This window comes from Pongo abelii, chromosome 14, assembly GCF_028885655.2.
Source record: "Pongo abelii isolate AG06213 chromosome 14, NHGRI_mPonAbe1-v2.0_pri, whole genome shotgun sequence".
Taxonomy (NCBI): domain Eukaryota; kingdom Metazoa; phylum Chordata; class Mammalia; order Primates; family Hominidae; genus Pongo; species Pongo abelii.
Window position 1 is genome coordinate 31,539,836 of NC_071999.2, and position 25,162 is coordinate 31,564,997.

The window sequence follows — 25,162 nt, forward strand, 5'->3', positions numbered from 1 at the left end:
CAGTTTTCATCAGTATTGACTCGTTGTCCCTGGGGTGCAGTCAAAGGCCTTACCTGAAGTACTACAAGGTCAGAAGCCAGAATAGGGCCAGATTGAGATTCAATGATGAAAATGCTGGAGACAATTTACCAACATCCCTTGATTTTTACGTGTTCATTTCCGACTGAATTGTATTGTGCTTACTGTGTGATTGTAATTTTCTGTGTGATTGCAGTGAACTTTTTTATGTGACCTAATTCATAGCTTTTTTCTTACAACTTTTGCATGTTTTCTTTTTTAAATATGCATTCTCACATTTATGTATAACATTTTAAAAAACTATCAATTAACACTTGTTAATTGTATTATTCAAATCTTGGTCTTTGTTGGTTTCTGAGAAAAGTATGTTGGGTCTTCTACAAAAGGATAATAAAAGTTCATAGTTGTCATGTTTAGTGGTTTTTTTACCAATTGATTATGGTAAGTGTCTTCTCCTCCATCCGTTTTTGTTGCGTTCACCTTAGTTTCTCTTGTGTCTTAGAGCCTGACTCCCTTTTGTTGTTAGCGTTTGCCTGGTGTATATTTTTAATCTTTTCATTTTTATCACTCATAGTTATTTCATTTTAGATGTATTCTTGAATATTTATCTTACAAAACCCAAACAACTCAGTTGGTGTGTTGCTGCTTTGTTCAGTGGAGGCTGTTTGGTGAGTGGTAAGGACATGGACTGAGTCCAGGCTGCCTGGGGTTGAATTCAGGCACTGCATAAACTGGCTTTGTGATATCTGTCAAGTTTACTTAACTATTAGTGCCTGTTTCTTCCCTATACAATGGAAATATTAATAGTTTCTATCTCATTTTATAAGAATTAAATGAGCTAATATATGTAAAATTCTTAACAGTGCATGGCACATTGTATAAGTGGTTTGGCTGTGTCCCCACCCAAAATCTCATGTTGAGTCATAGTCCCCATAATCCCCACGTGTCAAGGGAGAGACCAGGTGGAGGTAATTGAGTCATGGGGGCAGTCTCCCCCATGATGTGCTTGTGATAGTGAATTCTCATGAGATCTGATGATTTTTTAAGTGTTTGGTAGTTCCTCCTGCATTCATTCTCCCTCCGGCTGCCTTGTGAAGAAGGTGCCTTGCTTCCCCTTTGCCCTCCGCCATGTTGGTAAGTTTCCTGAGGCCTCCCCAGCCATGTGAAACTGTGATTCAATTAAACCTCTTTCCTTTCTAAATTACCCAGTCTTGGGAGTATCTTTTTAGCAGTGTGAAAACAGACTAATACAAAGTCTTAGCCATTAATAGTGAGTTCACCCATTAACACTTACTGTGATTATTTGGAAGGCCGTAATCACTATTAGTGCCTCCTTTTTGTTAAAAAAATTAATACTTTCTTGTCCATTGCTGACCTTATTACAATTTCTTCCTGTAATGGTTTGTTATTGATATATCCAGTATCTTCTAGTTGTTTGTACAAAATCAAAATACTGATCATGCAAATAACACCTGAATATATACATCTTTTAAAAACTTGCAACACATTTGCAATTAAAGTACCTTTTGAGTCTCAGCTGTGTTCCTCCTCCCTTAGAATAATAAATTCATTATTATGAATTTGAGATGTTTCCTTCTCTGACACATATTCTCTCTCTCTCTCTCTCTCCCTGCCGTCTCACCCACCTCCGCACCCCCCATCTCTTTCATATATATGTAGGACTACATAGTACTTTTTACTAAATGGCATACTGTAATTATGAACTTTATAGTTTTCATTCATTGCTATGTTTTGGAGGTCACTCCATATATATGTTTATCTTGTTTCTTTTAACAGCTGCCTTTCCCCTATTGGTAGTCATTTGCAGTTTATGTCAAACAGTGGTGATGTGAACATTCTTGTACATGAATTCTGTGCACAAGTGAGAATGTTTCTCAGAATAAGAGATGGAAATGCTAGGGTCAATAGTATGCATATTCCTAGTTTTATTAGATATAATTCTTTTGAAGGACAATTTGATGGTTGGCTGCCATTTGTATTTCTCTAATGTAAATTGCCCAGATCTTTTCATTGTGGTTCTCCAACCACACATCTCGTGGCCACAGTCCTTCCTGTCATATTTTTGGCTTGTGGTTTCTTCCTTTAATCTCATCCCGTTGCCTTTCAACTTTGGAGGTTATCTATCATTTGTAGTCCTGTAGTATTGTTGCACATATTTTAAGTGTACATCTTTTTCATTATTTCTGTGGGTTTGAAACAAAGGAGAAGCCTATTCTAGGTGCTCTGTTTATTATATTCTATTTCTTTAATCTTCCATTTCAAATTATATAATTTTTGAAAGGATTTCCTATAAATGAGCTAAGGTTATGCACATACATGCCATACACAACCTGCTTATAAGTGTCTCATTTTAATGGAGAAATATGCTTAGCATATGCTGCAGCCTTAAATGGAAAGTAGATTACATTTAATCCCAAATCAAGGAAATGGAGATTGTTCTTCTTCCTTGTCTGAAATATCACCTTAAACTGCTGTTTTCCTTAGTTTACCCACAGCAGCATTTCTGTAAGTCTCCTTGGAGGCTGGGTATATATTCTAGTCTTATGCACACAGCTTCCTGGCAGACATCAAATGGAATTTGACTTACCAGATGTGTCGTACTGAATCATGGTCTGCAGAGATGTGGATGGATCGCATCCTTGGCCAGGGAAATGGGATGGATACAAATATCTGGGTTAACTCAGTGGTTAACCAAAGGTTAGTCATGTTATAAAAAGTCATGTATATCAAAAATACAAAACAGAATAAGATAGGGGATCTGAAGCTTATGCATGCAATCAGCAACAAGGCAGTGTCAGGAGTTGAAGGACCAGACAAAACCATCTGTTCAATAAGGTAATAAAATCTGATATAAAAGGAACCTTGGAAATGTAAACCACCTCCTTCCTTTTTGGTCAGAGCTGACTCTTCACGACAAATGATCAGATGCTTAGAGGGTTAAGAATGGAGAGGGACCTGCTGGGATAGAGAGAAAGAGAATGAATAGAAGCATCATATTAGAAGTCAAGGATTACTTGGATACCAAAGCAGACAACTTTCCCCTCCTTGGCTGCCTTTTTATCCTGGTAAGACACAGAAATGAAGTAGCCTTGGCTTATTGGCATATTTATAAATGGGACCTGTAGGAAGCGTTTATAATGGGGGTGTGGTAGGCAGAGCACCAGTGGAAGTGAGAGACCAAGATTCTAGTGTCTACTCCAGGATGCAGGAGATTTTGGGTCTCTTTGTCTTGATCTTTGATTGTAAAATAAAGTTATGCTAGATATCCAAGGTTCCATTTATCTTAAAATTTTTTTTATTAAGTAGCTGATTTTATCTGGCTACTCAAAACAGGAAAGAAAAATAGTTCCTGGTCAAAGCATCTCGGAGGTTCCTGGGTTAGTAATGTGCATCAGAATAAATTTTTATGCACAATAAAGGACTATAAAACAGATGTAGGTTCAAATATTAAATGTATTCTTGAGTCCCACATGTTCTGAGTATCTAGTTAAAATGGACACCATGGTCTAAAGGGACTTAGAAATAAAATATGGGTATATTTTAAAAGTATTTTTTATCTAATAGGAATTTAGTAATTTAACTTTAAAAAGTCTGAATTAAATGAACATAACACAGAGCATAAAAATTAATTGAAGCATAGATATGTAGAGGGTGGTAAGTTGTAGAACAGCAGCTTTTTTCAGAGCTCCCTTTACCCTGTCCATGGCTAGAAGAGAAGGGCAGGGGAGACCAAAGGCTTGATATTCACAGGCTCCCACACCACTTCTGTATCCCCACCCATGATACGTTGTTCTTCACTTTTACTCACTTTGAGATTTCTTCCCACAACAGAGAAACTGCAAGACAGGAGCTAATGGTGAAAACCCTGGTGGAGAGAAATCTCGACCTAGACTTCAAATCCCTCCCTTTTCAGTTAGAACCATATTAGCTGCTACCTGGAGGATCTTTAGATGCCATTTTGTGGCCCTTGAAAGACAAACTGTGTCCCAGAATGTCCTCTAAAAATAGGTACTTGACAAAGGTTTTTCATTACATTATTCCATAGACACAAAGTTGCCTTTTTCTGGGAGACTTATTATTTAGTTGTTGAGGCTCTATAGCAAAAGCTAAGCGACGTTTTAAAATGGTGGAATGCTGCTGCTAAGCCTTGAGTGAGAGCTTCACTCTTCCATCCTCAAACGTCTGTTGAATAGCTTCCCGATGCCGAGCAGGATGCTGGGGGGGTCCGTGATGCCATGTCATCTCCCATTCCCCACTGAGAATGGAGTCTTTCTAGTTGTGTTTTAATTTCCAGGAATGAGACATACCTTTAATGTAGTGCTTGTCACACTGTGTTGTAACTTTATTTATATGCCTGTCTCTGCCACTAAACCATTAGCATCTTGAGGAATGGGGTTTGTTTTATTTTCATTTGTTCAGTTTTTGCATTTCCACTAGCTAAAGCATCATGAAAACACACTGAATGTTTGGAGAGTAGGTGAATCTGATATGGTAGTTTCTGAAAGCCAGCTGAATGTCTAACTGAAAAGGAAAGCATGCCAGAGCTGGAGGGAACCCAAGAGAGCAAATCTGTTCTGCAGGAGAAGAAACTGAGGCCCACCCTGATGAAGAAACTTGCACAGAGTCGTGTAGTGTTCGTGGCAGAACTTGGACTAGAACCCCGGTTCCCCAATTCCTAGTCCACTGCTGCTTCACTGTACCTCTCTGTCTCCCATCCTGCGGAAACATACAGACCACGTTTCAAAGAGCAAAGTGTGAACATTTGTCCCAGTGAAATGAGGTTGATTGAATTTTATGTGGTCTTTCTTCCTTCCCCCCCCCCAAATCACAACTTTTAATAAAGCTTTAAAAAGCAGCAGTGTGGCTCTAGAAGGCAGTGTGCCAAGTGAGGAGTTAAGGAAGCTGAGGCCCTTCCTTTGGCCGTGGGAATGTTACGTTAGTATCTTTTGGGAGTTGTCAGTAGGCACTTGACTCCAAGCAGAGTGCTGTAAAGCGGAGGCAGGCAGACATAGCCCTTGTCCTTCAAAATGAGAAGGCCACACTGAGGGGAAAGGTCAGAGGAAGGGCTTGGGCCAGCATTGTGTCACTCTACTCTATGGGCCCTGGCTACTTTTGCTTGGGTCACTTTCATTCCGAGGGCAAAACTCATACAAGTAAAATATGGTTAAAAAGCCAAACATCTGCAGTATACACACATTTAGTTTTGTGTGTATAATATAGTCTGTGCCACATGTTTTAGTGCTATCATGCACTGTGCTCTAATTACCTGGCATGCAGCAATCAGAGCAAAGGTTACCAGCACATAAGGACTAGAAGAGAGAATCATTAACACTGTCAGGTTCTGCAAACTGTGGTTGTTCTGAAAGCTCAAAGGTCAGTCTTTAATGGCTGCGTAGTGGAGAAAGAAATCCACCACAAAATCTATTCAGTTAATTTTGTATAGTCAACTACCTCTACCTACCAGTAATATAGTTTTAAAATATGTAATAAAGACTTAATGCAGTTAACATGTTACTCTGCATCCCATGAACCCTTACTGCAGTGGAGAATGACCACAGTTGTGGGCTTCAATTTATATGCCCCATTACAGTATATTCTATGCATGAAAGCTGTTATCCATGTGAATAGAGTAGTGGTGGTGTTCTTTTCTTTCCAAAATAGTCTGCTCACTTTGGGGTCTGCGCACATAAATTCTTAAGAGTGTACTCATATGTTCACTCATCGAGAATATTAGTTTACTTAGCTGGGTGTGGTGGTGGGTGCTTGTAATCCCAGCTACTCAAGAAACTGAGGAAGAAGAATCACTTGAACTCGGGAGATGGAGGTTGCAGTGAGCCAAGATCGCACCACTGCACTGCAGCCTGGGAGACAAAGCGAGACTCCATCTCAAAAAAAAAAAAAAATTCTGTTTACTATTTCTTTCTTTTTTTGTGAAAATAGTTACCAGCTCAATGTCTTAACAAAAGAAGAAGCTGATCTGTTACCCTTGTTCTTACTGTGGAGGTGGCGTTTCTCTTCCAATTAGGATATAAGAGAACATTGCTTCTATTTTAAGATACAAAAAAGGCCAGATGATCTACAAAGCAATAACTTTTCTTAAATCCCGAAGAGTGACAAGCCCGTCTGAGAGTAGACAGGACACTTGAACTGTTTCACATTTAGCAGAGCAGAGGGGGAACAGGTAACCACCATAGAAGTGCATAAGAAGAATTCAGCAAAAATTGTAATGCATTCTTAAGGTTGAGTATGGGCTAATGCATCAGTTTAGAATAACCAGGTACCCCAGATACAAGGGGAAGGTTACACTTATTCATAAGCTGTTTTCTACAGCCCTCCACTGGGTACTCTTAAGAAAGCTTATGAGCAAGCCTGGAGACTAGACAGAACCTCTTTTGATCGTGCTGTCCTGCAGGAGGTAATCTCAGCTGCCACTGGGAGACAGGCATGATGTAACACCTGCTTCCTCACAGCCTTCTCTCCTATGACAGAGTTCCCAGGAGGGCAACAAAACCTCTAGCCCATAGGACTCAGCAAAGATCTATTTCTGGCAGAGGTCTAGGGAAACCCTCTTTCCTGCCCTGTGACCAGCAAGATCCTCTGCTTCTGGGACGAAGGGTAATAGCAAAAGCAGGACAGACTCTTAGGCTCATGATCTTTCACTGATGCAAAGTTCTCTTTCTGCTGCATGAGGGACAGGAACTCTTTCATGCCCAAGACAGGGACAAATATCAGGCAGAGTTTAGTTGCCTTGGAGAAGAGACGCACAGATCCTGAGAAGGCCCCACTCTGAGGTCCAGGTATATGGATCATTCCTAAAATTTAGGCTGGGCTAGGGAGAGCAAGGAGCCTAGCACCTGGTAACATAGCAATAGCAGTCATATCCGGAGAGCAAGAATGTAAAGAGGAATTTGTGTCACCTTTGTGACATAAATGTCAAGGAACTACAGGGTGGATCAGGAACACTGAAAAAAGTCTAGCACACTAGGCACAAGACAGCAGCCCATGGCTAGGGGATTTTGATGCTTGGTGTATCAGATAACAATAGCAGCCATCTCCCTCAAACCCTGACTAGGTTGACTCAATCAACCTTAGTAATGGCTTGCTAGAAGAACATGCAAATTCATTGCTGGACGAGAAATACTGTTTACTTAGTCTCTACTGCTTTGCAAATGATACCCAGCATTCAGCACAAAATTATGAGACAAAAAAGGCAAGAAAGAATGACATGTTGTAAATCAAGAGATAAAGCAATCAGCAATCAATGGAAACAGACTCAGAGATAACTTAGATATGGGAACTTAAAAATAACTGTGATTAATATATTGAAAAATGTATTGAGAAAAGTCTATTATCAACAGAAATAAGGAAACAAGTTTTTAAGAGTTAAATGGAAACTGTTGGAAATGTAAAAACAAATTGGGTTTATTATCAAACTGGATGTAGCTGAGAAAATAATGAAAGCTAAATCAACAGAATATAAAAAGGAACAGTGAAACAAAAGAAGAAACAAGGAAAGAGGAAAGTGGAGTAGGGAAGGGGAAGGATGACAAAACCGAGCATCTAAGAACTATGAAACAGTATCAGTAGTCTAACACACATGTAATTGGAAACCCAGAAGGAAAAGAGAAGATACTGTCCAGAAAAAAATACTAGAAGGCACAGTTGCTGAGAATTATCCCAAATTAATGAAAGACAGGAAACAACTAATAAGACAAACAGATCCAAGAATCTCAGAGAACCCCAAGCGGGATTTTTTTTTTTTAAGAACCCTCCAAGTTCTAGAAACACTGGAATCAAGTTGCTGAAATACCCAAGGTAAAGGGGAAAGTCTTGCAGGCAGCCATAGTTTAAAGAAAATGAAACATTACAAACAGGAACAAGGGTAAGAATAACAGCAGACTTCTTGTCACAGACTATGAAAGTCATTAAGACAGTGAAATAACATTTTTAAAGTATCAAGAGAAAAAGCTCAAATCCTGTTGATGCATAATTCTATGCCCAGCAAAAATATATTTTTAAATTAAAGGCCAAATAAAGAATGTTTCGGACAAATAAAAGCTGAGGGAATTTATTGCCACAGATCTGCACTGTAAGAAATGAAAGGAAGTTCTTGGGCAGAAGGGGCATCAGATGGCAGTTGGGATCTAAACAAAGAAATGAAGAAACCCTGAAATGGTAAAAGAGAATAAATATGTTATATTTTTTCTTATTTTTAATTACATTAAATGATAATTGTCCAGAGTAAAAACAATAGTATTTTGGGGTTTATAAGAGGTAAAATATATGACAACATTGCACAAAGCATGGAAGAAGAAAATGGAAATATACTGTTTATATTAGGGGGTCTCCAGAGAAATAGAACATATAGGATATATAGATATATGAGGAGATTTATTATGGAATTTGGCTCACACAATTATGGAGGCTGAGAAGTCCCACAATCTGCTGTCTACAAACTGGGGACCCAGGAAAGCCAGTGGTGTAATTCATTGTGCCTAGCTGATGGTGTAACTCCCAGTCCATTGCCAAAGACTCGAGGACCTGGGATTGGGAAGGTGGTGCAGGTGTAAGCCTTGGAGTCTGAAAGCCTGAGAACCAGGAGCTCCAATGTCTGAGGGCAGGAGAAGATGGATGTCCCAACTTAAGAAGAGAGAGAGAGAAAATTCATCCTTCCTCCACTTTTTTGTTCTGTTCAGGTTCTCAATGGATTGGATGATGCCCACCCACATTGGTGAGGGTGGATCTTTTTTACTCAGTCCACTGATTCTAGTGCTGAAGTCTTTCAGAAGCACCCTCTCACAGACTCACCCGGAGATAATGTTTCAGCAGCTCTGGGTATCTCCTAGCCCAGTCAGGTTGACACATAAAATGAACCATCACATTATTCTAAAGTTACAGTGTTCTCTCACTATGCATGAAGTTGTTTAGTATTATTCGAAGGTAGATGTGATAGGCTAAAAATGTATATATATATAGTAAGCTCTAGAGCAACTACTATGAAAAACGTAAAAAGAATAAAAACCAGTTATGGAGATGAAATGACATCATAACAAATAACTGAAAGAAAGCAGAAAAAGAGCTTTTGGACCAAAGAACAGACGGGACAAATAGAAAACCACTAGCAGGATGTGTTAAAGAAAAAATTACTTAATAAGACTTGTTAAAGCGTGGTAAAGACTTTTATTCAGGACCATTGCAGAAGGTAGAGGAGCCACTGCAACAGCATTTTGCAGTAGGGGAGAGAGATTGGGTTCAACTCTGAATACAGCATGGGCAAGTGGGGACTTATAGCCAAGGATCAGTGAGAGGGTCAGTGGATGGAAAAGTACTAAGAGGAGGACGTCAGGGGTTAGGAGAATTCTGGCTGACACCTAAGAGGATTCTTGCTGAAGATAGCCAGGGTGATGCGATGTCATCTGGGGGATGGTGGACAGTTAGGAACCTGATGAGATATTGAGGATGGCAAAGAGTGTTCTTGCTAAAACACATTTAGCAGGGGTCTTTGCTAGAAACTGAATTTTAGAAAGAAGGTGCACAGATGGGCCTAGCAGAAGGTTCAGAAGCCTGTCTAAAGTTTGGCCAAGCAAAGAATCTTTGTCAGATGCAAGGTTTAAATTCAGCCACATCAACAATTACATTGAATGTAAATGATCTAAACACCCTAGTTAAAAATCAGAGATTGTAAAATTGTATAAAAAAGCAACACAACCATATGCTGTCCAAAATAAATTCTCTTTAAATACATAGACACAGAAAGGTTAAAATTAGAAGGAAAAACTTGTAAACACTAATCAAAATAAGGAATGACCATTATATCAAAGTAGACTTTGGAACAAGGAATATTATTAGCGGTAAATGGGACATCACATAATGATAATCGGATCATTTCCCCAAGAAGACCTAATAATCTTAAATATGTGGCTACATTCAACAACAGATCTTTAAAATACAGAAACAAAAACTGATAGAACTCAGGGGAGGAGTTGACAAATATACAATTATTGTTGACATCTTCAACAACTCTCTGAGGACAGTAGGAAGTAAAATTCACTACCCAATTTGCTATAGACACATACAAATGTTGGATCGAGTATAACCAAGAAAGTAGAAAGTAGAAAGCACATTGATACGATTTTGAAATTATTTAATCACTTGGCTTTAATTGGAAGAGTAACAACTGGAGAAGTTCAGTGCCAGTATTCAGGCATTTAATTGCACAACATGTAAAATTAGAGGAGAAATTTAGGTTTAGATTAATTGCATGAGAAATAAAATTAGAGGACAAATGTTAGTATCTTATTTTGTTATTATAAAATTAATTAAAATTATATTACTATCAACATCTAATACTATACTTTTTTTTTTTTTATTTTCATGTGAGCCTCTCAACAACCTGTAAGGCAGGCAGGGAAGGTGTAACTAGTATTACTGCACAGGGACTCATGGAGTTATTTTGATAGAGTAATATATAAATCAGAGTGGAGTGTACATTTATTGCTCTGCATGCAACATTGTCTACCCCATTTCCTGTAATATTGCTCTGCATGCAACATTGTCTACCCCATTTCCTCAATATCTATCTGGTTCTTCGTTTTGGTTTTTCACCTATACCTAGTCAAAGTTTATATGTGTCACTGTTTATTCATTCAGAATACAGTTGAGGATACATTGGGGTGGGCTGGGGGGACGTGAAATGTGGTAGGTGTAGTAATGAAGGGACAATTAAAACGAAGGCTAAGAATTCTTAAGACAATCTTCGCAAGTGACAGTAGGAAGTACAATTAGCTACCCAAGTTGCTATAAACACATACAAATGTTGGATAGAGTATAACCAAGTATGTGTGTATGCATGTATATATGTATATATTTATATTTAAAATATATATGTATTTTAAAACATTGCCATGCTTGAACGAATCAGCAATCTTCCCTAGGTGTTAGGAGCTGAGAGAGTTGGAGGGAGGATGCTTAGAGCGAGAGGCTAGGGTTTAATGCCGCCCATACATGGAAATGTGTTTCAGGCCAACCTGATGGAATGAGCTAGAACTGAGACCTCAGAATAAACGCTGGGATGTTCAAAGGGTTGTCAAATCCCATAAAAGTTGGGTAGAAAACCTGCGCTCGCCAATCCTGAGAAATAGCTTGCCATCTGCCTAGGGCTCCAAATAGTAAGAAAAAAAAACAAACAAATGTGTTAGGGAGAAATTAGAACAGCAGTCTCGGCCAGGGGCACAGCAAAAGAAAACATAAAATTGTTCTACAAGGAAACTTTTCTAAAACAAGGTGCAGAGAACAACCCCCTACCCCCACCATGAGAAAGAGTTTGCAGTAAGTGGTGAGACACACTAGCAAGTGTCAGCAGGTGCTGCACATGTGTGAGGGCACATGCACACAGAGAATTAGCACAGCAAGTATGAATTAAGGTAGGTAATTAAGCTACCTGGCTCCTCCCAGGAGGAGATGCCAAGGTAGGATTACAAGTGCAAGGATCCTGAATGGATCACCTGGGTTCCTTCCTGCCTCCTTTGCATGAACACAGTCTTACCTCTTCCTGCTGGCTGGAGTCAGTTTCCTCTGCCAGTATGGAGATTCCTCTTTTCATTTTCTATTCCATGGTAACATGAGTCCAAGGTACCGTGGTGGCATCCAGAACTTGCAGTTCAGTGGGACCTTTGCCTTGTTCCTGCTAAGTGTGTGCCCCATTTCAGACCCCCAGCCCTGCAGTGTCCACTGGTGCAGAATGGGAAGCACAAAGTTCCCCTGGGCTGTTGGTGGTGATCATTAAGTAGGGCTTTTCTTGCCTCCAGCCCTAGGCGCCTAAGCCCGCATGTCCTCCTCCTTGGGATCCCACTGCCATCTAGAGGCCTCTGATTTATAAGTGTACTGTGTTGTGGAGTATGACCATCCTTTCAGAGTGTCTGGCAAGCTTGTGCTTCAGTGTGCCTTGAAAAGGCTGGCCCAGCATTCAGTGGGATGGACCCGCGTTGGGTGGTTTGATATGTGATGTGACCACTGAATCCTGTCGATGGGCCCACGCTCGACGTCCTTCACTGTAAAATGGGTCCCCTCATCAGATGCGATGATGTGTGGGGTCCATCAGGCTGGTAATTCAGGGTGGACTTGTCGATGATGCAGGCTGGCGGATTTTGCCTGCTTTGTGTTCAGTGTCTCTTTTGGTGGGAAACTTTCCAGTGGGGGTTAACAAGTGATACAGAAATCTTCACTCTGTGCCCACTCCCGAATTTCTACCCACATGGCCTTTATCCAGATCTCCTTGTTCCTCATCTTCCAGTTCTTTTTATTTCAGTACCTTGACCATACAACCAGGCTGTTGGCCACTGCCCACACATCTGCACGCATTTCAGATCAAGCTATGCGGTGTCATGAACTGGTGTCTTGCCCACAGCTCCACCTTCTGGGAAGATTTTCCTTTCCACGGTCTCTGAGGGCCATCCTGAATACTGCTGCAGCTCACACAGTCCATTTTTGACTAACACCCATGTGCTGAGCTGATCCGTCTGAAAAACCAAGCTCAGGCTTTCCTTCCTCCTTCCCCTGGATGTATGAGTCCGCTGCCTGTGTAACCTAGGCACACAGGGGAGGGGCACTACAGCTCTTGGGGGTGACTTGGAGGTCTGGGCTTCCTGCTCACGGGACTCACTTGTATCCTGTGGTTCTACTGTGGTTCAATCTTGAATGTCCCATTTCTATTTTATGGTCAACCGCTGCTAGTTTGAATTAATAACTTGACTGACAGAACTTAGCTCATTCTGGGGAGCTTTGCGTGCCTAGACCCCTGGTTCTCTGTGATCTCTACCAGGTCTTGGTAATATAGTGCATTTAATGCTCTCATGTGATGGCAGGTCCTAGGACGTTGCCTTTGATTCTCCTGCTGGAGCTTGCCACAAACTCCATATTGTCCTGTTTTCCTTATTTTTAAAATTTTTCTTTTATTTTTATTTATTTATTTTTTGAGTCTCGGGGCATTTATTTTGTAAGGAACGTGTTTGAAAAGGGGCATTTTAATTATCCTGTAAGTGTTTTTAACTCAGTAATAATGTTTACATAGCTAGTAATCATGGCTCTCAGGCATGGTGAGTTTTACTGTTGTTGTTTTGTTTTTTTTTTTTTTATACTTAAAGTTCTAGGGTACATGTGCACAACATGCAGGTTTGTTACATAGGTATACATGTGCCATGTTGGTTTGCTGCACTCACGAACTCGTCATTTACATTAGGTATTTCTCCTAATGCTGTCCTTCCCCCAGCCCTCCACCCCCCGACAGGCCCCGGTGTGTGATGTTCCCTGCCCTGTGGCCAAGTGTTCTCATTGTTCAATTCCCACCTATGAGTGAGAACATGCAGTGTTTGGTTTTCTGTCCTTGTGATAGTTTGCTGAGAAGGATGGTTTCCGGCTTCATCCACATCCCTGCAAAGGACATGAACTCATCCTTTTTTGTGGCTGCATAGTATTCCATGGTTTATATATGTCACATTTTCTTAATCCAGTCTATCATTGATGGACATTTGGGTTGGTTCCAAGTCTTTGCTATTGTGAATAGTGCCGCAGTAAACATATGTGTACATGTGTCTTTATAGTAGCATGATTTATAATCCTTTGGGTATATACCCAGTAATGGGATCGCTGGGTCAAATGGTATTTCTAGTTCTAGATCCTTGAGGAATCTGCACACTGTCTTCCATAATGGTTGAACTCCCACCAACAGTGTAAAAGCGTTGCTATTTCTCCACATCCTCTCCAGCATATGTTGTTTCCTGACTTTTTAATGATTGCCATTCTAACTGGTGTGAGATGGTATCTCATTGTGGTTTTGATTTGCATTTCTCTGATGGCCAGTGATGATGAGCATTTTTTCATGTGTCTGTTGGCTGCATAAATGTCTTCTTTTGAGAAGTGTCTGTTCATATCCTTTGCCCACTTTTTGATGGGATTGTTTTTTTCTTGTTAATTTGTTTAAGTTATTTGTAGATTCTGGTTATTAGCCGTTTGTCAGATGGGTAGATTGCAAAATTTTTCTCCCATTCCGTAGGTTGCCTCTTCACTCTGATGCTAGCTTCTTTTGCTGTGCAGAAGCTCTTTAGTTTAATTAGATCCCATTTGTTTATTTTGGCTTTTGTTGCCATTGCTTTTGATATTACTGCACAGGGACTCATGGAGTCATGAAGTCTTTGCCCATGCCTATGTCCTGAATGGTATTGCCTAGGTTTTCTTCTAGGGTTTTTATGGTTTTAGGTCTAACATTTAAATCTTTAATCTATCTTGAGTTAATTTTTGTATAAGGTATAAGGAAGGGATCCAGTTTTAGCTTTCTACCTATGGCTAGCCAGTTTTCCCAGCACCATTTATTAAATAGGGAATCCTTTCTCCGTTTCTTGTTTTTGTCAGGTTTGTCAAAGATCAAATGGTTGTAGATGTGTGGTGGTATTTCTGAGGCCTCTGTTCAGTTCCATTGGTCTATATCTCTGTTTTGGTACCAGTACCATGCTGTTTTGGTTACTGTAGCCTTGTAGTATAGTTTGAAGTCAGGTAGCGTGTTGCCTCCAGCTTTGTTCTTTTTGCTTAGGATTGTCTTGGCAACGTGGGCTCTTTTTTGGTTCCATATGAACTTTAAAGTAGTTTTTTCCAATTCTGTGAAGAAAGTCATTGGTAGCTTGATGGGGATGGCATTGAATCTATAAATTACCTTGGGCAGTATGGCCGTTTTCACAATATTGATTCTTCCTATCCATTAGCATGGAGTGTTTTTCCATTTGTTTGTGTCCTCTTTCATTTTGTTGAGCAGTGGTTTGTAGTTCTCCTTGAAGAGGTCCTTCACATCGCTTGTAAGTTGGATTCCTAGGTATTTTATTCTCTTTGTAGCAATTGTGAATGGGAGTTCACTCATGATTTGGCTCTTTGTTTGTCTGTTATTGGTGTATAGGAATGCTTGTGATTTTTGCACATTGATTTTGTATCCTGAGACTTTGCCGAAGTAGCTTATCAGCTTAAGGAGATTTTGGGCTGAGACGATGGGGTTTTCTAAATATACAATCATGTCATCTGCAAACAGGGACAATTTGACTTCCTCTTTTCCTAATTGAATACCTTTATTTGTTTCTCTTGCCTGATTGCCCTGGCCAGAACTTCGAATACTATGTTGAATAAGCATGGTGAGAGAGGGCATCCTTGTCTTGTGCTGGTTTTCAGAGGGAATGCTTCCAGTTTTTGCCCATTCAGTATGATATTGGCTGTGGGTTTGTCATAAATAGCTCTTATTATTTTGAGGTACGTTTCATCAATACCTAGTTTATTGAGAGTTTTTAGCACAAGGGACTGTTGAATTTTGTCACAGGCCTTTTCTGCATCTATTGAGGTAATCATGTGGTTTTGTCATTGGTTCTGTGTATGTGATGGATTACGTTTATTGATTTGCATATGTTGAACCAGCCTTGCATCCCAGGGATGAAGCTGACTTGATCATGGTGGGTAAGCTTTTTGATGTGCTGCTGGATTTGGTTTGCCAGTATTTTATTAAGGATTTTCACATTGATGTTCATCAGAGATATTGATCTAAAATTCTCTTTGTTTATTGTGTCTCTGCCAGGCTTTGGTATCACAATGATGCTGTCCCCATAAAATGAGTTAGGGAGGATTCCCTCTTTTTCTGTTGATTGGAATCGTTTCAGAAGGAATGGTACCAGCTCCTCTTTGTACCTCTGGTAGAATTAGGCTGTGAATCTCTCTGGTCCTGGACTTTTTTTGGTGGGTAGTCTATTAATTATTGCCTCAATTTCAGAGCCTGTTACTGGTCTGTTCAGAGATTCAACTTCTTCCTGGTTTAGTCTTGGGAGGGTGTATGTGTCCAGGAATTTATCCATTTCTTCTAGATTTTCTAGTTTATTTGCATAGAGGTGTTTATAGTATTCTCCGATGGTAGTTTGTATTTCTGTGGGATTGGTGGTGATATCCCCTTTATCATTTTTTATTGTGTCTATTTGATTCTTCTCTCTTTTCTTCTTTATTAGTCTTGCTAGTGGTCTATCAATTTTGTTGATCTTTTCAAAAAACCAGCTCCTGGATTCATTGATTTTTTTGAAGGATTTCTTATGTCTCTATCTCCTTCAGTTCTGTTTTGATCTTAGTTATTTCTTTTTTTTTTTTTTTTTTTTGAGGCAGAGTTTTGCTCTTGTTGCCCAAGCTGGAGTGCAATGGCGTCATCTCAGCTCATCACAACCTCTGCTTCCCGGGTCCAAGCAATTCTCCTGCCTCAGCCTCCCGAGTAGCTAGGATTACAGGCATGTGCCACCACGTCCGGCTAATTTTTTGTATTTTTAGTAGAGGTGGGGTTTCTCTATGTTGGTCAGGCTGTTCTCAAACTCCTGACCTCAGGTGATCTGCCCACCTCGGCCTCCCAAAGTGCTGGGATTAAAGGCTTGAGCCACCACACCCAGCCGATCTTAGTTATTTCTTGCCTTCTGCTAGCATTTGAATTTGTTTCCTCCTGCTTCTCTAGTTCTTTTAATTGTGATGTTAGGGTGTCGATTTTAGATCTTTCCTGCTTTCTCTTGTGGGCATTTAGTGCTATAAATTTCCCTCTACACACTGCTTTAAGTGTGTCCCAGAGATTCTGGTATTTGTGTCTTTGTTCTCGTTGGTTTCAAAGAACATCTTTATTTCTGCCTTCATTTCTCTATGTACCCAGTAGTCATTCAGGAGCAGGTTGTTCAGTTTCCACATAGTTGTGCGGTTTTGAATGAGTTTCTTAATCCTGAGTTCTAATTTGATTGCACTGTGTTCTGAGAGACAGTTTGTTGTGATTTCTGTTTTACATTTGCTGAGGAGTGCTTTACTTCCAATTATGTGGTCAGTTTTAGAATGAGTGTGATGTGGTGCTGAGAAGAATGTATATTCTGTTGATTTGGGGTGGAGAGTTCTGTAGATGTCTATTAGGTCCACTTGGTGCAGAGCTGAGTTCAAGTCCTGGATATCCTTGTTAACCTTCTGTCTTGATCTGTCTAATATTGACAGTGGGGTGTTAAAGTCTCCCATTATTATTGTGTGGGAGTCTAAGTCTCCTTGTAGGTCTCTAAAGACTTGCTTTATGAATCTGGGTGCTCCTGTACTGGGTGCATATATATTTAGGATAGTTAGCTCTTCTTGTTGAATTGATCCCTTTACCATTATGTAATGGCCTTCTTTGTCTCTTTTGATCTTTGTTGGTTTAAAGTCTGTTTTATCAGAGACTAGAATTGCAACCCTTGTTTTTTTTGCATTCCATTTGCTTGGTAGATCTTCCTCCATCCCTTTATCTTGAGCCTGTGTGTGTCTCTGCACGTGAGATGGGTCTCCTGAATACAGCACACTGATGGGTCTTGACTTTTTATCCAGTTTGCCAGTCTGTGTCTTTTAATTGGGGCATTTAGCCCATTTACATTTAAGGCTAATATTGTTATGTGACAATTTGATCCTGTCATTATGATGTTAGCTGGTTATTTTGCCTGTTAATTGATGCAGTTTATTCATAGCATTGATGGTCTTTACAATTTGGCATGTTTTTGCAGTGGCTGGTACCGGTTGTTCCTTTCCATGTTTAGTGCTTCTTTCAGGAGCTCTTGTAAGGCAGGCCTAGTGGTGCCAAAATCTCTCAGCATTTGCTTGTCTGTAAAGAATTTTATTTCTCCTTCACTTATGAAGCTTAGTTTGGCTGGATATGAAATTCTGGATTGAAAATTCTTTTCTTTAAGAAGGTTGAATATTGGCCCCCATTCTTTTCTGGCTTGTAAGGTTTTTGTCAAGAGATCCACTGTTAGTCTGATGGGGTTCCCTTTGTGGGTAACCCGACCTTTCTCTCTGGCTGCCTTTAACATTTTTTCCTTCATTTCAGCCTTGGTGAATCTGACAATTATGTGTCTTGGGGTTGCTTTTCTCGAGGAGTATCTTTGTGGTGTTCTCTATATTTCCTGAATTTGAATGTTGGTCTGCCTTGCTAGGTTGGGGAAGTTCTCCTGGATAATATCCTGAAAAGTGTTTTCCAACTTGATTCCATTCTCCCTGTTACTTTCAGGTACACCAGTCAAACACAGATTTGGTCTTTTCACATAGTCCCATATTTCTTGGAGGCTTTGTTTGTTTCTTTTTACTTTTTTTTCTCTAAACTTGTCTTCTCACTTTATTTCATTATTTTGATCTTCAATCACTGATATCTTTTCTTTCACTTGATTGAATCAGCTATTGAAGCTTGTGCATGCGTCATGAAGTTCTTGTGCCATGGTTTTCAGCTCCATCAGGTCATTTAAGGTCTTCTATACATTGTTTATTCTAGTTAGCTATTCGTCTAACCTTTTTTCAAGGTTTTTAGCTTCCTTGTGATGGGTTAGAACATGCTCCTTTAGCTCAGAGAAGTTTGTTATTACTGACCTTCTGAAGCCTACTTCTGTCAGCTCGTCAAAGTCATTCTCCATCCAGCTTTTGTTCTATTGCTGGCAAGGAGCTTTGATCCTTTGGAGGAGAAAACATGCTCTGGTTTTTAGAATTTTCAGCTTTTCTGCTCTGCTTTCTCCCCATCTTTGTGGTTTTATCTACCTTTGGTCTTTGATGTTGGTGACCTACAGATGGGGTTTTCATGTGGATGTCTTTTTTGTTGATGTTGATGCTATTCCTTTCTGTTTGTTAGTTTTCCTTTTAACAGTCAGGTCCCTCAGCTGCAGGTCTGTTGGAGTTTGCTGGCACTGCACTCCAGACCCTGTTTGCCTGGGTATCACCAGCGGAGGCTGCAGAATAGCAAACATTGCAGAACAGCAAGTGTTGCTGCCTGATCCTTCCTCTGGAAGCTTTATCCCAGAGGGGCACCCGCCTATATGAGGTGTCTGTCGGCCCCTTCTGGGAGGTGTCTCCCAGTTAGGCTACATGGGGGTCAGGGACCCACTTGAGGAGGCAGTCTGTCCATTCTCAGAGCTCAAACGCCATGCTGGGAGAACCACTGCTCTCTTGAGAGCTGTGAGACAGGGACTTTTAAGTCTGCAGAAGTTTCTGCTGCCTTTTGTTCAGCTATGCCCTGCCCACAGAGGTGGAGTCTATAGAGGCAGTAGGCCTTGCTGAGCTGCGGTGGGCTCCACCCAGTTTGAGCTTCCCGGCCGCTTTGTTTACCTACTCAAGCCTCAGCAATGGCAGATGCCCCTCTCCCTGCCAGGCTGCTGCCTCACAGGTTGATCTCAGACTGCTGCACTAGTAGTGAGCAAGGCTCCGCAGGTGTGGTACCCGCCGAGCCAGGCATGGGAGAGAATCTCCTGGTCTGCTGGTTGCTAAGACCATGGGAAAAGTGCAGTATTTGGGCGGAAGTGTCCTGTTTTTCCAGGTAGTCTGTCATGGCTTCTTTTGACGAGGAAAGGGAAATCCCCTGACCCCTTGCGCTTCCTGGGTGAGGCAATGCCCCGCCCTGTTTTGGCTCGCCCTCCATGGGCTGCATCCACTGTCCAACCAGTCCCAATGAGAGGAACCAGGTACCTCAGTTGGAAATGCAGAAATCACCCGTCTTCTGCGTCAATCACGCTGGGAGCTGCGCTGCAGACCAGTGCTGTTTCTATTCGGCCGTCTTGGAACAGAACTTATTTTTATTTTTTACCACCAATATCTCTGCTGGGTCATACAGCGTTAGCAGCCAGGCTGCTTACACTGCAGCCTAGACCTGCTGAAGGTTCCTTTCTTGCCTTGAGCCCCACTCAAAACCGGCAGCTGCTGTGTCATGCAGTCTGTGGACCAGAGCCATATCCCAGGTGTGTTGCCCCCAGAACCCAACCTAATCGGCACTGGGCTTCCTCAGCATTGGGAGATGCAAGATATAACAAATTGTCTTTTCCTTAGGAGGAGATACCCAGCATACCTCTGAGCACTGGGTCCCTCAGAACTTCACCACAGTTGCCAGACCCTGAATCTTCATAGGGCTTATCTGCCACCCTCTGGAGCATGTGTGTCTTACCAAGGGTTCCTGTGTGCTAGCCACTCTGTGCTTGTTCTGTCCAGTCAGCATGATGGTGTTGCTCTCTTTCCTCTGTTAGGCCCAGCACTTTCACAGCTAGGTTGTTGCTGGAATTCGTATTTTGTTATCAACTTAGCATCCAGAAAGAAGAGTTACATGTAATGCCTGCAGGCGGAGGGTGCCTGCTTCCCTGTAGGGAAGAGGCCTTTGCAGCATCTTCCAGCTCAGCCAAGTGCAAGCCCAGAGAGTCCCAACTGAGGGACTTGCAGGTAGGTTGGTTGGACTCAACAATATCATAGGCATTCATCTAGAATTCCCCATCCCAGTTTTCAGAATGCTGGGTTTTCTCTCTCAGGGCCCAGACCTGCATACTTCACTTGCCTTGGCTGAGATTTAAACATTTCCAGCTCTTACTCTCACAATTGGACCTTGGAAATGGGAAACCCACAGGTTTCCATTCTGTCTGCCCATCCAGTTCAGGTGGTGGCAAAGACCGCTTTGTACCCACTAGGAAGGCCCTGTTGCCCTCACATTTAGCTGTTAACTGCTTGTTAACTGCAGTTCAGTATCCTATTATCCTTATGCAGGGCATTAGTACAATTTTAGCAGTGACTAGCCAACTCCGCTGCTTTTCTGGCATTTTTCCACTGAATCTGCATTATTGCCTTGGACATGAAGCATATCCCTTCATTTGGACATTTTCCAGGTCACCATCACTGTAATCTTTAGCAATTGAGCCATGACCTGTGCCAGGGACTACCCTCGTATCAGGATGGCATCCTCAACTGCAGAGTGGTCTGTGAGCATGTCCCAGATCCCCCATCTCACCACCTGCTTTCTCAGATCATTCTCAGGGCACTTGGGTTTGTCTGGGTCTGAGCAACAGATGCCAAGATGGGATCACAGCTACAGGATTTGATTAAGGATACCACCTATGTGAAAGAAAAGGGGGTAGAAACTGGGGAGGCTGAGAGCGCCATCAAACCACAGTTCAAACCTGACCCTTGCAGTGGGGAGGAGAGGGGGTTGGGTGTGAGCGAGCTTTCCTAGTCTGCCATGAGGTCTAAGGGAGATTCAGCAGCGCCGACGGGGAATTCTTGTCTTTAATTCATCTTTGTCAACTTTTCTCAGTTATTTCATCCTGATTTCTTGCTGCAGACTAGTTTTGTCATTCTCCATTTCATGTGGTGGGAGTTATCCATTTCCATAGTTGAAGAGAGCAGCCAGACCAAGCTGGATAGCATAGTCCCACCTCCAAATTCTTAGGGAAGGACCCTGGCCCAGTTTCAGCCATGTCTGGGATCTAGTTCACAGTTACGTGAACCAGGTTTTATCTCTCTAAACTGAGACATTTCCCAGAAAAGCTGGACAAACTACAGACCTAACACTGATATTTTATATAACCTCTAATAGTCCTAAACATTTTATTAGCAATGATTGTTTTATTCCTCACAGACTGACTTTGAAGAATGATTCGGATGGGTCATAGTTCTTCCAATAAAGGAATCAAGAGGCATAGTTAAGTATTCTGTTGGTGACTAACTGGATTAGTTCATTAAATGTTTGTTTTTGTAATTCCAAAGTATTTTCAAGGGTAATCACTGACCCAGCATTTTTTCCTTTGACTCTTCCTTGCTCTTCAATTTATTCAAAACTGAATTAGTGTTAGAGAAGATAAAAGCTGTCTGGCAGAAGAATACATTTGTTAGAGTACTGCTGTGGTTTGGATGCAGTTTGTCTCCATCAAAACTAATACTGAAATTGGATCCCCCAGATGTTGGGAGGTATGGCCTAGTGGGATCTCTTATGAATAGATTAGTGCTTTCCCTGTGTGGTAAGTTCTCACTCTTGTGGGAATGGATTACTTCCTGTGAGGGTGGGTGGTTAAAAAGAGTCTGGCTTCCTTGGTTTTTGTTGTTTCTTCTCTCACTATGTGATCTCTTTGCATACACCCACTGTCCTCCTATTTTCCACCATGAGTGGAAGCAGCCTGAGGCCCTTACCAGGTGCAGGTGCCCAGAATCATAAGCCAAATAAACCTCTTTTCTTTATAAACTACCCAGTCTCAGGTACTCTGTATAGCACCACTAAACTAAGACAAGTAAATGACACTGAATTTGAAAACCATAAAAATCATTACTACATTATTAGAACTGTAAAGAAGAGCTGCAAAGCCATCTTTTCTGAAATTGTAGACAGGTAGCATGGCCTCTCTCTGTTGTCTTTTGTATTTATACAGTCATGGGAGTTCCAAATAGAGGTTTAATGAACATGAGAAATGAAGGCTGGGGATTAATTAGTCAAAGCTGAAATACTGGAACAACAATATATGAAGTACCCCAAGGGAAGGGCAAAGAGAAATATATATGTAAATGTCTATGGCTGTACAATCAGGAAACATTTTTTGAATAATCAGGTTGTGTCGAGGACTGTTCAGGGCATTGTGGGGAACATGGAATTCATGGACTCAGTCCCAAATTCAGGCAGCTTATACTTCATCTGGGAAGAAGACAACTGTGAGTCCTGCCTCTGCCAGGCACAGAGACCCCTACAGTTTGCTTGGGATGGTTAATGGGGAAATGAATGAAGTGCCGACATGTTGTCTCTTCCGAATCCCTCTCAGAGCTCGTTGTTGCTCTAAAATAGAGTGTATTTATAGAAAATGTGAGGTATAGTGAGGTCAACAGATTAGGAGACAATTGCCATAGAAAAGATAGCTTGTTACAGTTCCCAAGAGAAGGGGGTCACAGCATACCACGCAGGGCCACATAGGAAGCACAGGGTCCTTCAGGAGGCAGAGCGGGAGGGGGAACTGTGGGCTGGAGCCTTTTTTGTGGTTTCTGTGGGAAGGAGTGGACAAAGCAGGGGAAGCAGAGTCAGGATTGGTGGGTTTGAATAATTTCAGTGGGCTCTCAGCTTGGGAGCTGTTTCTAGTTGTCTGGTAGTTTGGCCATGGGGTGATATGCAGGTGGGTAGTGGCTGGGAGTGTGAGAGCCACATCGAGGAGGTGATAGGTGTGTGGGCTCTGGATTGGTTGGTTTGCATTTGAAGAGGGCCCTCTTGGGTGAGTTGTTTTCCATCTATTGGAATTAGTAACCTTGGGAGGATGGCACCAAGCTATCCACCCCCATGATCCAAAAGCTTCCTACTGGGCCCCACTTTCAATACCTGAGATCACATTTCAACATGAGATTTGGAGGGGACAAACATCCAAACTGTATCAATAATCTTGTCAAAATGAAAATATATTCCAGTCACTGGATTTTCTAGTATTGTATGAAGATGAGGCTGGTTGTATGATTAGGAGGTTTGAAACTCTATAAACTCCTTAAATAGAAAGTTAAGATTTTATTTATCATCTCTATTTTTTTTTTTTTTAAGACAGTCTCACTCTGTCACCCAGGCTGGAGTGCAGTGCCACAATTTTGGCTCACTGCAATCTCTGCCTCCTGGGTTCAAGTGATTCTCCTGCTGCCTCCTCCTGAGTAGCTGGGATTACAGGCCTGTGCCACCACGCCTGACTAAATTTTTTTTTGTAGTTTTAGTCAGGATGGGGTTTCACCATGTTAGCCAGGCTGGTTTCGAACTCCTGACCTCAAGTGATCCACCCACCTTGGCCTTCCAAAGTGCTGGGATTATAGGCTTGAGCCACTGAGCCCAGCGTGTCATCTCCTTTTTGAGGAGGGGGGTGAGAGAGGCATGAAAGGGATGCCTAGATGTTGGAGAAGGCTTTCCTGAAGTGTCTGGTGATCCTTGACTCTTATTTAAGTCTGAGGCACTAAAAGCTGGTGCACTCTGGGTGCTTGGGGAGATTTTGACAGGTGTTACTGCCTGGCTGGCAGTTTCAACAGGGGAAAGCCTCCCTCCCCAGTGTTCATATTTGTAGATCTTTTCTCTTCAAACATTCCCCAGGAAGGAATGCTCCAGTGTTTTTGGATGGGAGTAAAAGCCAGGCTGCCTGTGTTCTAGGAGCCAAGTGGAACAAGAGGTCAGGGAGCTGTCTCACCAGTCATTGTAGACTTTGATTTAATATTCCTGTTTCCAGTACATTTCCTCCCCCTACCTTTAGCTATGCCTAGAGTCCCAAGTTCAAATTCTTTAATTTACCTTTCTTTTCCAGAGAGTAAAACGTCCTGGGTTGGGTGGAGGAAGACAGCCCAGGAAGGGAGAAGGCATTCTTAAAAGGAGTTTTAAAAGCCACCCCTCCTGTTTTATCTCCCCTCAATTCCCGTTTCTCACTTACCTGGTGCCTCCTACTCCTGAGCCTTTTGTAGGGAGGGAGAAGGTTCTGTGGCTCAGGTGGGCTTACTTGCTTGGGATGGTAAATGGGGACATTCACCTGCTGCCCCCAGTTAGCAGCCTAGGTGTACCAAAATGCCAGAGGTTTGTCTAGGTCCAGTTGTGTGCCTCACAGAAAGCCAATCACTGAGACAATGAGTGTTGCCAGGGAAGAAAGCTTTGATTGGGTGCTATAGTTCAGGAGATGGAGATAAGCCTCAAATCCATCCTCCTGACCTACTAAAATTAGGGGTTTATATAGCAGGAAGAAAGGTAACTATATGTGAGAAAACAGGAATTAGGGAGAGATAAGAAGAGGAGTTGGTCAACAGGAAACAGGTGGTCTTAAGCAGTCATGATGGGTGAGGAGTCTGACTTCTCATGGTCCAGATGAGATGATCTAGTAAGTTTTAGTTTTTTAATACTACCTGGAAGGCCTGATGGATGGTTGCCTGAGAAAGCAATTCAGATAAGACAAATGTAACTTGCTCAGGTGTCAAGAACTCGGAGGGTCAATTTCTGTTTATTCAAAGAAACCGTAAACACCAGTTCTATGGGACAACTGGGGTGATGTCATAATGGTGGCCTTTCCTGTCTCTTAATCTGGTTAAGTGGTCCTCAGGTTTGTGGCTTTTGTCTCCTCTCTTGCTCTTGGTACATGTGAACTTTTTGCCTTTCCTCTCTCTCCTCATTTCAGTGAAGAGAGAAGTCAGAAATATGGAATATATTATTTTTCTATAAAGTGAGATTATACTATACATATACCTTCAGGCTGTATAAAACTCACTAAAGTAATTCACTATTTGTTGCATTTTAGCTGATTCTGTCACATAGAAATTTTAGGATAATGAAAATTCCTGGAAAATAGTC

General features: G+C 41.5%; 1 protein-coding gene and 1 long non-coding RNA gene across 5 annotated transcripts in view; one reads left to right on the forward strand and one right to left on the reverse strand.

Moving 5' to 3' along the window:
• The window catches only part of WASF3 (WASP family member 3), a 131,180-nt gene that overhangs the window by 59,338 nt on the left and 46,680 nt on the right, over positions 1-25,162 (forward strand). The window lies entirely within an intron of this gene.
• LOC129049456 (uncharacterized) lies at positions 1,952-24,802 on the reverse strand. The gene is made up of 4 exons (XR_008512539.1): positions 24,721-24,802; positions 24,258-24,374; positions 2,627-2,997; positions 1,952-2,222 (listed from the first exon to the last, which is right to left on the reverse strand). It is a non-coding gene; the product is annotated as an uncharacterized LOC129049456 (long non-coding RNA).